Source organism: Scyliorhinus torazame, chromosome 14 (assembly GCF_047496885.1).
Source record: "Scyliorhinus torazame isolate Kashiwa2021f chromosome 14, sScyTor2.1, whole genome shotgun sequence".
Taxonomy (NCBI): Eukaryota; Metazoa; Chordata; class Chondrichthyes; order Carcharhiniformes; family Scyliorhinidae; genus Scyliorhinus; species Scyliorhinus torazame.
Genome location: NC_092720.1, coordinates 133,974,892 through 133,985,739, shown reverse-complemented (window position 1 = coordinate 133,985,739; position 10,848 = coordinate 133,974,892). Strand labels below are relative to the sequence as shown.

General features: G+C 44.2%; 1 long non-coding RNA gene across 1 annotated transcript in view; it reads left to right on the top strand.

The window, feature by feature from the left end:
• The first annotated feature begins 718 nt into the window (after positions 1-718).
• Positions 719-10,848, top strand: part of LOC140390058 (uncharacterized) — a 68,236-nt gene continuing 58,106 nt past the window's right edge. Inside the window, exon 1 of the long non-coding RNA XR_011934545.1 lies at positions 719-883. This is a non-coding gene — a long non-coding RNA (uncharacterized lncRNA). The remainder of the gene's footprint in view (positions 884-10,848) is intronic.

The following is a 10,848-nucleotide window of genomic DNA, read 5'->3' as shown; positions in this document are numbered from 1 at the left end:
CTTGCTGTCAACAGGGCTTTGACAAAGAGTCATCCAGACTCGAAATGTTAGCTCCCTTCTCTCTCTACAGATGCTGTCAGGCCTGCTGAGATTGCCCAGTATTTTCTGTTTTTCTTGCCAACAGCAGGTCCAGGCAGCGGACGATCGAGGGGGTAGTCTGCTCCGACTGTCTTCCCCTTTACCACCCTTGAAGCCTTCCGTGCCCGATCGGCACCGCGAGGGCTGAGATGCCTTATTAACCCCTTTAATCACATTTTGGTTTGAAGTTTCATTTGTGATTCCTTTGTTTGTTTTAGCCAGTTTCCCTTTAAGGGACTGTCTCTCTCATTTGTCCCTCAGTTTAGTTGATTTAGTTTACTTGGTTATTTGTGTTCAATGAAAATAGTTGGCGAGGGGGCATGCAATGCCCGCTGGTGCCCTTGAGGCTTTCTGCGAAACAGCGGGCACTGAGGAGACTGAAGTACATTGCTAATAAAGATTGCACAGTCATAATTTGGCACGTTTTAAAATGAATTTTGATCATCATTTGAAACTGGTGCTTGTGCCCTAATAAACGTGGCATTTGTGGTTTGCTTACGGATGAAAAGGGTCGGATGGTTCTGGCTGGTTGCACGCTTGAATTGAGAAAAGCACTTTGGAGATGAGCCCTAAAGGGACGGGAAGAATGTTACTTTCCTTTGTCCTTTTCGAGCACGTGGTGGGGAGGCTTTTGGTAAAAAAAAGTGAATGAAAAACTGTAGAGCTTTGTTACTTTCTCATCCACTCCTGGTGTGTCAATATCGAGCACAGGCTTTCCTGCTGCAGGAACTGAGGTCTGGATTAAAGAAATATACCAAGGTTTAACAAATTGGGCAGAAGCCAGTGCCTCTAATCTCCAAGAACTGTGAGTAAACATCTCCGCAAAGTGCTGGGACTGGAGTGTGAGGGCGCTGATTTGTAACCCTATCTTTTGAAGCATCATTGTATGTTTGTTTTTAAAGTTTCCAACTTGTTAGCGATGTTGCCCCATTCTACAGGTTTGGTGGGATATGGATCACAGTTAGTGGACGATACGAAGGATTCACTGCATTAAAAAAAAAGTATTGTAATATTTTGGAGTAAATGGTTTCAATCATTCGAAAAAACCCTTAAGAGTCAGAATTTCGTTTTATTTTTCCAACATTAATTCTTTTAAGCACAGTCAATCCAAGAATACTTTTGTTTTTGTATATTTAAAAATACAGATAGCTGGGAAATTCGAGTTTGTAATGAGAGTATAAGGAAACAAAAGCCGTTGCAAGCACGGGAAATAAAATCAAACGATGCTGCAAAACGCACAGCAGGTTTCGATTTCCATGGAGCAAAAACATGACTAAAGGGCTGCGTTAGGTGTATTGTGGGGGCAAAGTGTCTGAAAATTTGCCTCGGTGCTTTCTGTGAAGTGAATTGTTCGGTGGAAAGAGAAGTTCAGCCGCTGACAGAAACAAAGCCCCCAATAGGCCAGTCAGCATTTGAAAATTAAGTTTTTTTTTTTAAAAAATCGCTCACTCATTCTGTCCTTTCCCAAATGCTTTCTTTATATTTCATGCCTGGGGAAATACTCAGGGGTTTATCTCGTCCACTGTGATGCTTTATAAAATCCTGCACGATTTTTTCATCTCGGCTCCTTTTCATGTATTTGGAGGGTTTGAAGAGAGGGGGTGGGGGGGGTATAAACACTTTGGCAGTTGGTTAAAGGCAGCAGTGCATTACTGAATCAAAGCTTTCACCCCCCTGCAGTTCTGTTTAACGCGGAGGGGCTTCCCAACTCCCTGGAGTGGCAGGTCTGTGCAACTGTTACAAAAAGGGATAGCTGCAAACTCATAGTCAGTCAAATCTCAATCTCATACAGCACCCAGGGAGGCAATTTGGCCCCATTTTGCTTCTTCCGAATCTTTGGGAGAGTGACTCCAATAAATCTTATTTCCCCTTGCTCTTTGTCCATGTCTCTGTAGATTGTTCCATTTCAAGTTATCCAGTTCCCTCTTGAAGGTTACTACCAAATCTGTTTCCACTATTCTCACAGGCAGTGCATTTCAGATTATTGTAAATCAAGAGTAAAAAAATTAACTCATCCCTGGGCTGGATTTTTTTTTTAACCAATTATCTTCAATCGTCCTCTGGTTCTTCTCCCAGTGGAAACAGCAACTGCTCCATAATTTTCAACAAGTGTTTTAAATCTCCCTTCAACCCTTTTCTGCTATAAGGAGAACAATCCATCCCCGCTTCTCTAACTATTGAATTCCTTTTGAAAGTTACTGTTGAATTTTATTCATCCATCTGTTCAGGCACTGCACTTCAGAAATCTGGATTGAAACAGAAGGTGCTGGGTCTACATATCAGCTTCTCGAGGATCTGGAATGCTAGATTGACAATTTTGGGTTAGCATAGATTATCATAGAATTTACAGTGCAGAAGGATACCATTTGGCCCATTGTGTCTGCATCGGCTCTTGGAAAGAGCACCCTACCCAAGGTCAACACCTCCACCCTATCCCCATAACCCAGTAACCCCACCCAACACGAAGGGCAATTTTGGATACTAAGGGCAATTCATCATGGCCAATCCACCTAACCTGCACATCTTTGGACTTATATTGGAAGGGTCTTATATTGGAATGTAAAGGTTTTAACAGTGAAGCATGATCGCCAGTTTGAGCTTTTTTGTGTTTGCAATAGAGCTTTGGTAACTCAGCACTTGTCCCATTGCAAGCTTACCCTTCCCAGTTTTATACGTTGGATAAACTCTTTCATTCTTAATTGTGCCAAGCAGAATTTCTGAATTTTGTTCTTTAGTTTTCTTGCTGCAAATGCCTGCTGGTGTATTGTCACAATTTGGAGATCATTTTTTACCCCACAATGTTAAGAGGATTGAGGGTTGTGGGGCATTTGTTTTAAAACCTTTTCAAAGGGTCAGTAAAGACTGATTGAAGTCAGTCATGAGGAGAGATAAAGAATGCTTAATCTTGCAGGTCCAAATGGGATCTGGTTTGTCTGGGGTGGGGGTAGTGGATTAATTAAAGAGTGCGATGACTTGAGGCAAATGATGAATGCTACTATAAAATATGTATGAAGCATTAAATTTGAGTGAAGTAAACTTACAAACTGTCTCCCCTCAAGCAACAACGTTGCCCTACTTTTAAAAAATTTTAGAGAACCCAATTCATTTTTTTTCCAAATAAGTGGCAATGTAGCATAGCCAATCCACTTACCCTGCACTTCTTTGGGTTGTGGGGCTGAAACCCATGCAGGCACAGGAAGAATGTGCACGCACTTCAAGCAACAACTTGCATTAATGTATGTTGCGCCATTAATGTCGGGAAAATTGGCAAAGAGGCTTCATAGGAAGTTAAATCAGATAAAAAGGAACACCAATCCAAAAGGAAAGATCTTGAGAGAGGTGCAAAAAAATGCTTGGTCGAAGACGTGGGTTTTCGGAAAGGTGTCAAAGGGAGGCAAAGTGGTATAGAGATTTAGGGAGACAATTCTAGAGCTTGGGGATTAAATGCTGAAGGTATGGCTGCCAATAGGAAGAGTGCAGACCGATTAAATATTTTGAATAATTAGGTGGAGTCAGAGGGAGAAAAATGTTGAAGATCGAATATTGTTGATTGTTGTGGTTGGACAGGTAGGCTACTGGAAGAATGAACTTTAATGGTGACTTGCTTTTTCCTAATCCTGAGTGATGCTTCCATTGTTACAGAAAATGGCCTGCTATTAAATCAGCTATTTCTCTTTATTCCTCTTCCTGGTCCGAATCCACTGCTAATACTTGTGACTTCTAACAAATCGGGATATTTGTGAAGCAGATCTGGTTGGGACATGGCTTTCGCTCACCATGTCTTCCTTGTATCAGGCAGTGTGGACCTTGTGTCTGCAGACAGCCTGCCTCCATCTTCCACCATTACTACATTGAACCGTGCCCTTGTTATCAATCCTTGTATAAAGTAGGACAGGCTTGATGCCTGATCAGGTTTGTCCGGGTTGACCATCTGCATACAGATTGTGGGTGGGAATTGGTTATTGAGGTGCTGTTTTTGCAAGGCCATCGTCCATTTAAACAGCTTCACGCACTCTACAGATTCCAAACTACAAACTGTCAGGGTTGAAGGAGGTGTGTGTTTAGAATATTTTCTTTGTTCTCCTGGGAATGTAGTTTTATTACTTGTCCGCCCTCACTTCTTCCTTTCGACCATTGGTGCCATAACTCCAGCTGCCTTGGCCCAAAGCTCTGGAATTCTCTCTCTAAATCTCTTCGCCTCCTTCATCCTTTTAGAAGTGCTTCTTCAAACTTGCCATTCATTACCTGTCCTCCTATCTCCTTATGGTTCAGTGCCAAATTTTATTTTGATTCTGTTGCTGTGAAGCATTTTGAGATATTTTTTGATGTCAAAGGACTGTATCAGTGCGGTGGCTTCAGTCCTGTTATGGTACGGAATGAAAAAGCATCAGCTATGGTGTTGCCTAATCTACATTTGCAATCCAATGTGTGTGGACATTGACAATGAACAGTTTTAGCCAGCGCTGAGCAGTTATCAGTCAATTTTTATTATTTATCATGGCTCTTATAGTGTAGGACACTGGAATCATAGAATCCCTAGAGTGCAGAAGGAGGTCATTCGACCCATCGAGTCTGCACCCACGCCCTGAAAGAGCATCCCACCCAGACCCACTCTTCCGGCCTATCCGCTCACCCCACCTAACCTACATATCCTTGGATACTAAGGGGCAATGTAGCTTGGCCAATCCACTTAATCTGCACATCTTTCGCCTGGGAGGAAATCGGAGCACCCGGAGGAAACCCATGCAGACACTGGCAGAAAGTGCAAACTCCACACAGACAGTCACCCAAGGCCGGAATTGAACCCAGGTCCCTGGCGCAGTGAGGCAGCAGTGCTAAGCACTGTCACTGCCACTCCAGTTTAGTTTTTAAAAAAAATTTAGAGTACCCAATTCATCTTTTTCCAATTAAGGGGCAATTTAACGTGGCCAATCCACCTAGCTTGCACATTTTTGGGGTGTGGGGGCGAAACACGAGGAGAATGTGCAAACTCCACAAGGACAGTGACCCAGAGCCGGGATCGAATCTGGGACCTCGGCGCCGTGAGGCCACAGTGCTAACCCACTGCGCCACCGTGCTGCCCTCACTCCAGTTTAGTTAAAGAACATATTGTGTGGTTAGCTTCCATCTTTTTTGCTCACACCGATATAATGAATGGTTTTTCTTTCTAATCCTTGTTTCTGGATTTGAACTTCCACTTGTCTTTTCAAGTGGATTTCAAACATCACAGAAAAGTAGGAGGAGACGTTCCGGAGTCCTGGTCAGCATTCTTCCCTTAAGTCGCAACCAAGAAAAACTTGAATTAGCTGGTCATTTATCTCATTTTCCCTTTGTTGCACTTTTTCTGTGTGTAAGATAAGTGACGTGTTTACTCATGTAACTTCATTGATCACTTTTAAAAATTGTTTTCATCGGGCCTGAATTACTTAAGACGTCTAGGCCTCCATTTTTTTCTCTGCCAAAGCGTGGTCCTCGAAACATTAGCTGTATTATTTATTCCTGAGCCGTTTCTCTTTAAATATAAAGGTGTTTGTCAATTCTTTGTGAAATTATATCAGTTCTAAGAACATTGTCATCTAAGACACCATTCCTCTCCTTGGACCTGGTGGGTCTCTGCAAGTGCAAGTGACTACTCTGTATACACAACTGCGGCACACCCATTCAAATTTAGTCCCCACCTTCCTTTCATTTGTCCCCACCCCCCCACCCCCAATCGTACCACCTTTGTATCCCCTGAGTAGAGTAGGTTAAAGGGTTCCCTTGTCTAGATCCGGGCTCTGAGATGCAGCTTCCTCTTCCAGTGGGATAGTGTTGTATCCCTCCCATTGACATGCAATGCCCGAAGATCAGTAACCGTGCCAATGAAGCCTGCATCCTGCCCCCTTTGTGATGCTGCAAAAATCTCAGCTTCGTAATACACTGGTGTCCTTTGTTGCCTGGAGATGTGTGACGGTGGCTGAATGCTCACTTTGGCACTGGGTCTATGCTGCTTCATGCTTCAGAACGGAATCTACACTGGAGTTCATCTCTGTGTAAACCTAGCAGTGTAGATGTGACGGGAGCAAATCCATCATTAGGCTGCCTCAGAGAGTGCCATTTCAATGGCCCTTGCAAATTTAAGGAACCTTTGAGGAGTTACTAGGTGTCATGGTCACTGTGAGATATTATTTTACCTTCTGTCCACTTCAAGACTGAACAATACCCAGCAGTACAATTAGAGATTTCTGCCCTTCCAACTGTGAGCATTCTGAACTGTAAAACAGCAGGGTGAAGTACTGGTGGTGTGTGCCACTGATCTATAATGGGGTGAGGTCTGGGGCCCAGTCGAAGTGGTGAATTAACATCACTCAGGAAACGTGTTGCTTTCTGTGCGCGAAACGAGCCTGGTGACGTGATCTCGGCTCACCCTTGGGCTAGGTGGTCTATTTCCCATGGAATTGGAATCTGGCATGAGGCGGAAAAGAATTGCAGAGGGGAAATAAAACTACACTGCTCCCAGGTTTTGAATTGCAATTTCTTTGGGGAGGGAATGCTGATTTGTGTCCTTGTTGACTTATATTGGCTGTCTGACTCTCCACCCTCCACCTCCAGCTTCAAATTTAACATTTGCAATTGTGTATTTTAAAAATCTTTAGGAGCCTCAACCTTTCGGTGTATCTCTTTCTCTCACATTAATCTTGTCCATCCCTCCTACAGCCCTCTGAGATCTCTGCTTTCCTTCAATTCTAGCCTCTTATTGATTTCCCCATTCTACTGCTAGCAGCTTTCAACCATTGCGGCACGAAGCTCTAGAATTCCTTGCCTAAACCCCTCTCTAAAACCTACCACTTGGTGATCAACATTTGTCCTATTAACACCTCTTTTGACTTGGGTGTCATGTTTTGCCTGGGTGGGAGGGTGGCGCAGTGGTTAGCCTGCTGCCTCACGGTGCTGAGGACCCGGGTTCGATCCCGGCCCCGGGTCACTGTCCCTGTGGAGTTTTCACATTCTCCCCGTGTCTGCGTGGGTCTCACTCCTGCAACCCAAAGATGTGCAGAGTAGGTGAACTGGCCACACTAAATTGCTCCATAATTGTGGAAAAAAAAGAATTGGGTACTTTAAATTTTGGAAAAAGTTTTGCCTACGATGCTCCTCGGATGGAGGGCCTTGGGATGTTTGACTGTATTAAAGGTGCTGTAAAAATGAAAGTTTTTTTTTTCCCCCCCAAATTCTCCACTAGGACCATTTCCGATAAAGCTGTCGCTCTCCTGGTAATTTGTGCCTCGGTATCTATACTTTACTCTGGTTACTCCTGTGTGGAGTCCCTGGTGACCTTTCCCTCGGCGTAAGTGCAAGTTGTTGAAGGCAGTTGTTTTCTGAGGCGAGGAATTCGATTGAATTTAAATTTTGTGTAGGTGGTTTCAGTCTTGGTGTGCTCGGCCGGGCACATTGTGGGTGGAGAGTGGAGGAAAGAAAAGAAAGAGCTGCTGTGCATTTCAAGAGCATTTCAGCTTCTTCAACTATTCCTGGCTACAGAAGGACAAAAGGCCCCGTGAGTCATCCAGCAAGGTTTGATATGGTCGGATTGTCTTTGTGGACTGAAATAGGAGCAGAGTGGCAAAAAGAAAAAAAAATTCAGTCGGCATCGAAAAGGGAATCCGTTGGAACATTGGGTGCTTAGAAAAAACTAGATGCAACAGTACACCATAACGAGCATGTTGTAACACCTCAGTGAAAGTTGTGAGCAGGCAGCCAAACATTAATTGGGCAACAATTTGGTCAACATTAATCTTAGTGCATCTCTGAAAATCACAGGCGCTATCTGCACCCAGTACATGCATGTTGCCTGTGAAATCATTTGGCCTATTGTGTATTTGTGTCAATCACTCACGACGTTATGGCTGTCTGTTAGGCTCCTTGTATGATTGTTTTCGTTCATCATCTCAAATGAATCTTGCTATGTAATCAACAGTACATAAAAATCTGAGGAAGAGGAGGAGGCCTTTTCAGCCCCTTGGGCCTGCCGCGCCATCCATGTAGATTGGATGAGTGCACCATGACACCATTTACCCACCATTGCTTCCTGTCCCCGTGATTTGGCTAAGATGAGCATGAGGTCAGGTGCAATGCCTGGATCCGGTATGTCTCTCTTGTGGGACCATGAATTGGATTCAATCTGAATTGTTTTTTGGAGCAGGCAAGGAGCTGGATTAGGAGTTTGCCCTGTCCACACTTTGAGCTCTGACTTTGTAACTCTGATAAAGGAATAATCCTGTAATTTAACAAGAATATACAGGGGCGGGTTTGCTCATTTGGCTGGATAGGTGCCAGCGTGGGTTCAATTCCTGTGCTGGCTGAGGTTATTCAACCGCCTTCTCAACCTTGCCCCTCGCCTGAGGTGTGGTGATCCTCGGGTTAAATCACCACCAGTCAGCTCTCCCCCCTCAAAGGGGAAAACAGCCCCTGGTCATATGGGACTGTGGCGACTTTACCTTTACAGATCAGAGTCTTGAAAATTGCAAATGTTCCCGGAGGAGAGGGAAATATCCCGTACCTGGACAGCACAGCGCCAGGGACCCGGGTTCGATTCCCGGCTTGGGTCACTTTCTGTGCGGAGTCTGCACATTCTCCCCATGCCTGCATGGGTTTCCTCTGGATGCTCCGGTTTCCTCCCACAAATCCTGAAAGACGTCCATGATAGGTGAATTGGACGTTCTGAATTCTTCCTCCGTGTACCCGAATAGTTGCCGGAGTGTGGCGACTGGAGGATTTTCACAGTAAATTCATTGCAGTGTTAATGTAAGCCTACTTGTGACACTAATAAAGATTATTATTATAGAAATTCCTGTGGTGATATTAGGGATGATTGTCGTTGGTCTGCTTAGTTAGCTGAGTTACTACTTCCTTTCAAATAAACACTTGTGTTTAAATAGAAGGGAAATAAAGACTTTTGTTTGTTTAACTCTATGGTTTCTTTTTTTTGTAAATTTTTCCAATTAAAGGGCAATTTAGCGTGGCCAATCCACCTACCCAGCACATCTTTGGGCCATGCAGGCACGGGGAGAATGTGCAAATTCCAAGGAAATAAAGACTTGCATGTGTGCAGCACCACTCACTATCTCAGGACATTGTTTCATAACCAATGAAGTACTTTTAAAGTGTACTGTAGTTAACAGCAGCCAATTTGCACACAGCAAAGTCCCACAAAGAGCAATGTGCTAATTGCCCAGATAATCCGTTTTTAGATAAAGATAACTAAACTTGGATAAGATGTGGGATTTTTATTCTTCAGAGAGCAGACAAGGCCTTAGTTTAACATCCTGACTCACAAGGTGGCACCTCCGAGTGTAGGTTAGATTTTCCGCTCAAGTTCGCAGAGTCTGACTTGAACCCACAGATTTCTGGCTCGGATGCGGGAGTGAGCGACAAGTAACACCAAGGTGGCCCGTTCGAAATTGGGAGCTCACTGTGTGGGAGATCAAGGTGCACGGAGCACTCTATCCCATGGGGAAGACACTGAGATTGCAGTCATGACAAAAGGTTGGTGCATAACCCCCCCCCCCCCCCCCGGGTTAAAGGTTAGCCGAAGCTTAAAGATGTCCTGGGAAAGCAGCACCAAAGCTTTGTCAATGTGATACTTTTCAATTCTTCCATTGACCTGTAATGGTTGAATTTAAAGGGGCATTGTCCTTGCACTTTGGTGAACATTTGGGGCAACATCAGTTTCCCAGAAAGCTAAGAAAATGTATTCTGCTTAAATGGCATGCTGGCCTCTGGGGTTAAGTCCAGCAGTGCAGCCTCTGCTGCAGCAGGAGCCCTTGCAATCATTTATAATGGTCGGTTGTCAGGGTCGTATCTAAGTGGGGGAGGGGGCTTAATTTCCAAACCAGCCTTTACTTACGAGTTGTTTACGTAACCATTCGGGACAAACTTGATAGAAACGCCATGCAAAAGAAAAATCATCTTTTCGTGTGACGTTGTTCCATTTCTTGTTTTCTAAACCCCTCCCCCAAGAACATTTTATTGCTCGACCAGACATGGGAGACCATTGCAGAAAGCTAGCACAACCCCTTGTCCGTTTCAAACATTCCCAGTTCAGATAAAGGTTCCTCATGCAAATTATATGATTCCAGTTGATTTAATCAAGGGTCCTTCCAGTGAGAAGAGAGGGGAGACCAGCCTGGTCCTTTTGTCCTGGGTTTCAATCGAGAGGCCGGATGTGGAAGAGCAACATGTTTGCTAATGTACCTTGGGTCAGCACAAATGTTGGGCAGCCTAGGGTCAGACATTTTTAACCATCGCGGGTGTGGTTTAGCAGGAAAATGGAATCCTCGTAACTCCTCAACCCTGAAATACTGTGATTGGTTTGAGATAATAAATTGGATTAAACAATCACCATTGTGTTGAATGCGGGTAAGTGAAATTCTCTTCGAATGTGAATGTCTACATTACCGTATTTGGTTTCTGGTTTGCAATGAGTGAAAGATTGAGCTTTGATGAATGGTTATCCATTTATATATTCCGTCTGATTCAAAAACATTTCTCAGCAGTTGGCTCAGAGTGTTCCATTTATTGCAGTTATGCAGATAAACATGGTGACCGATTTGGGAGAAGCAAGACCCCACAAAGTGCAAGTGAGATAAATGGTCAGTTAACGTGCTTAGAATGTTGACTCAGATGGGTGGAGACTTTCTTGTATTTCTTGGAACAGTGTCGCCGGGTCCTTAGTAACACCCTAAATATTATGCCCTGCCCGTGGCAGTGCAGCACCCCCTCGGTAGTGCACTGGGG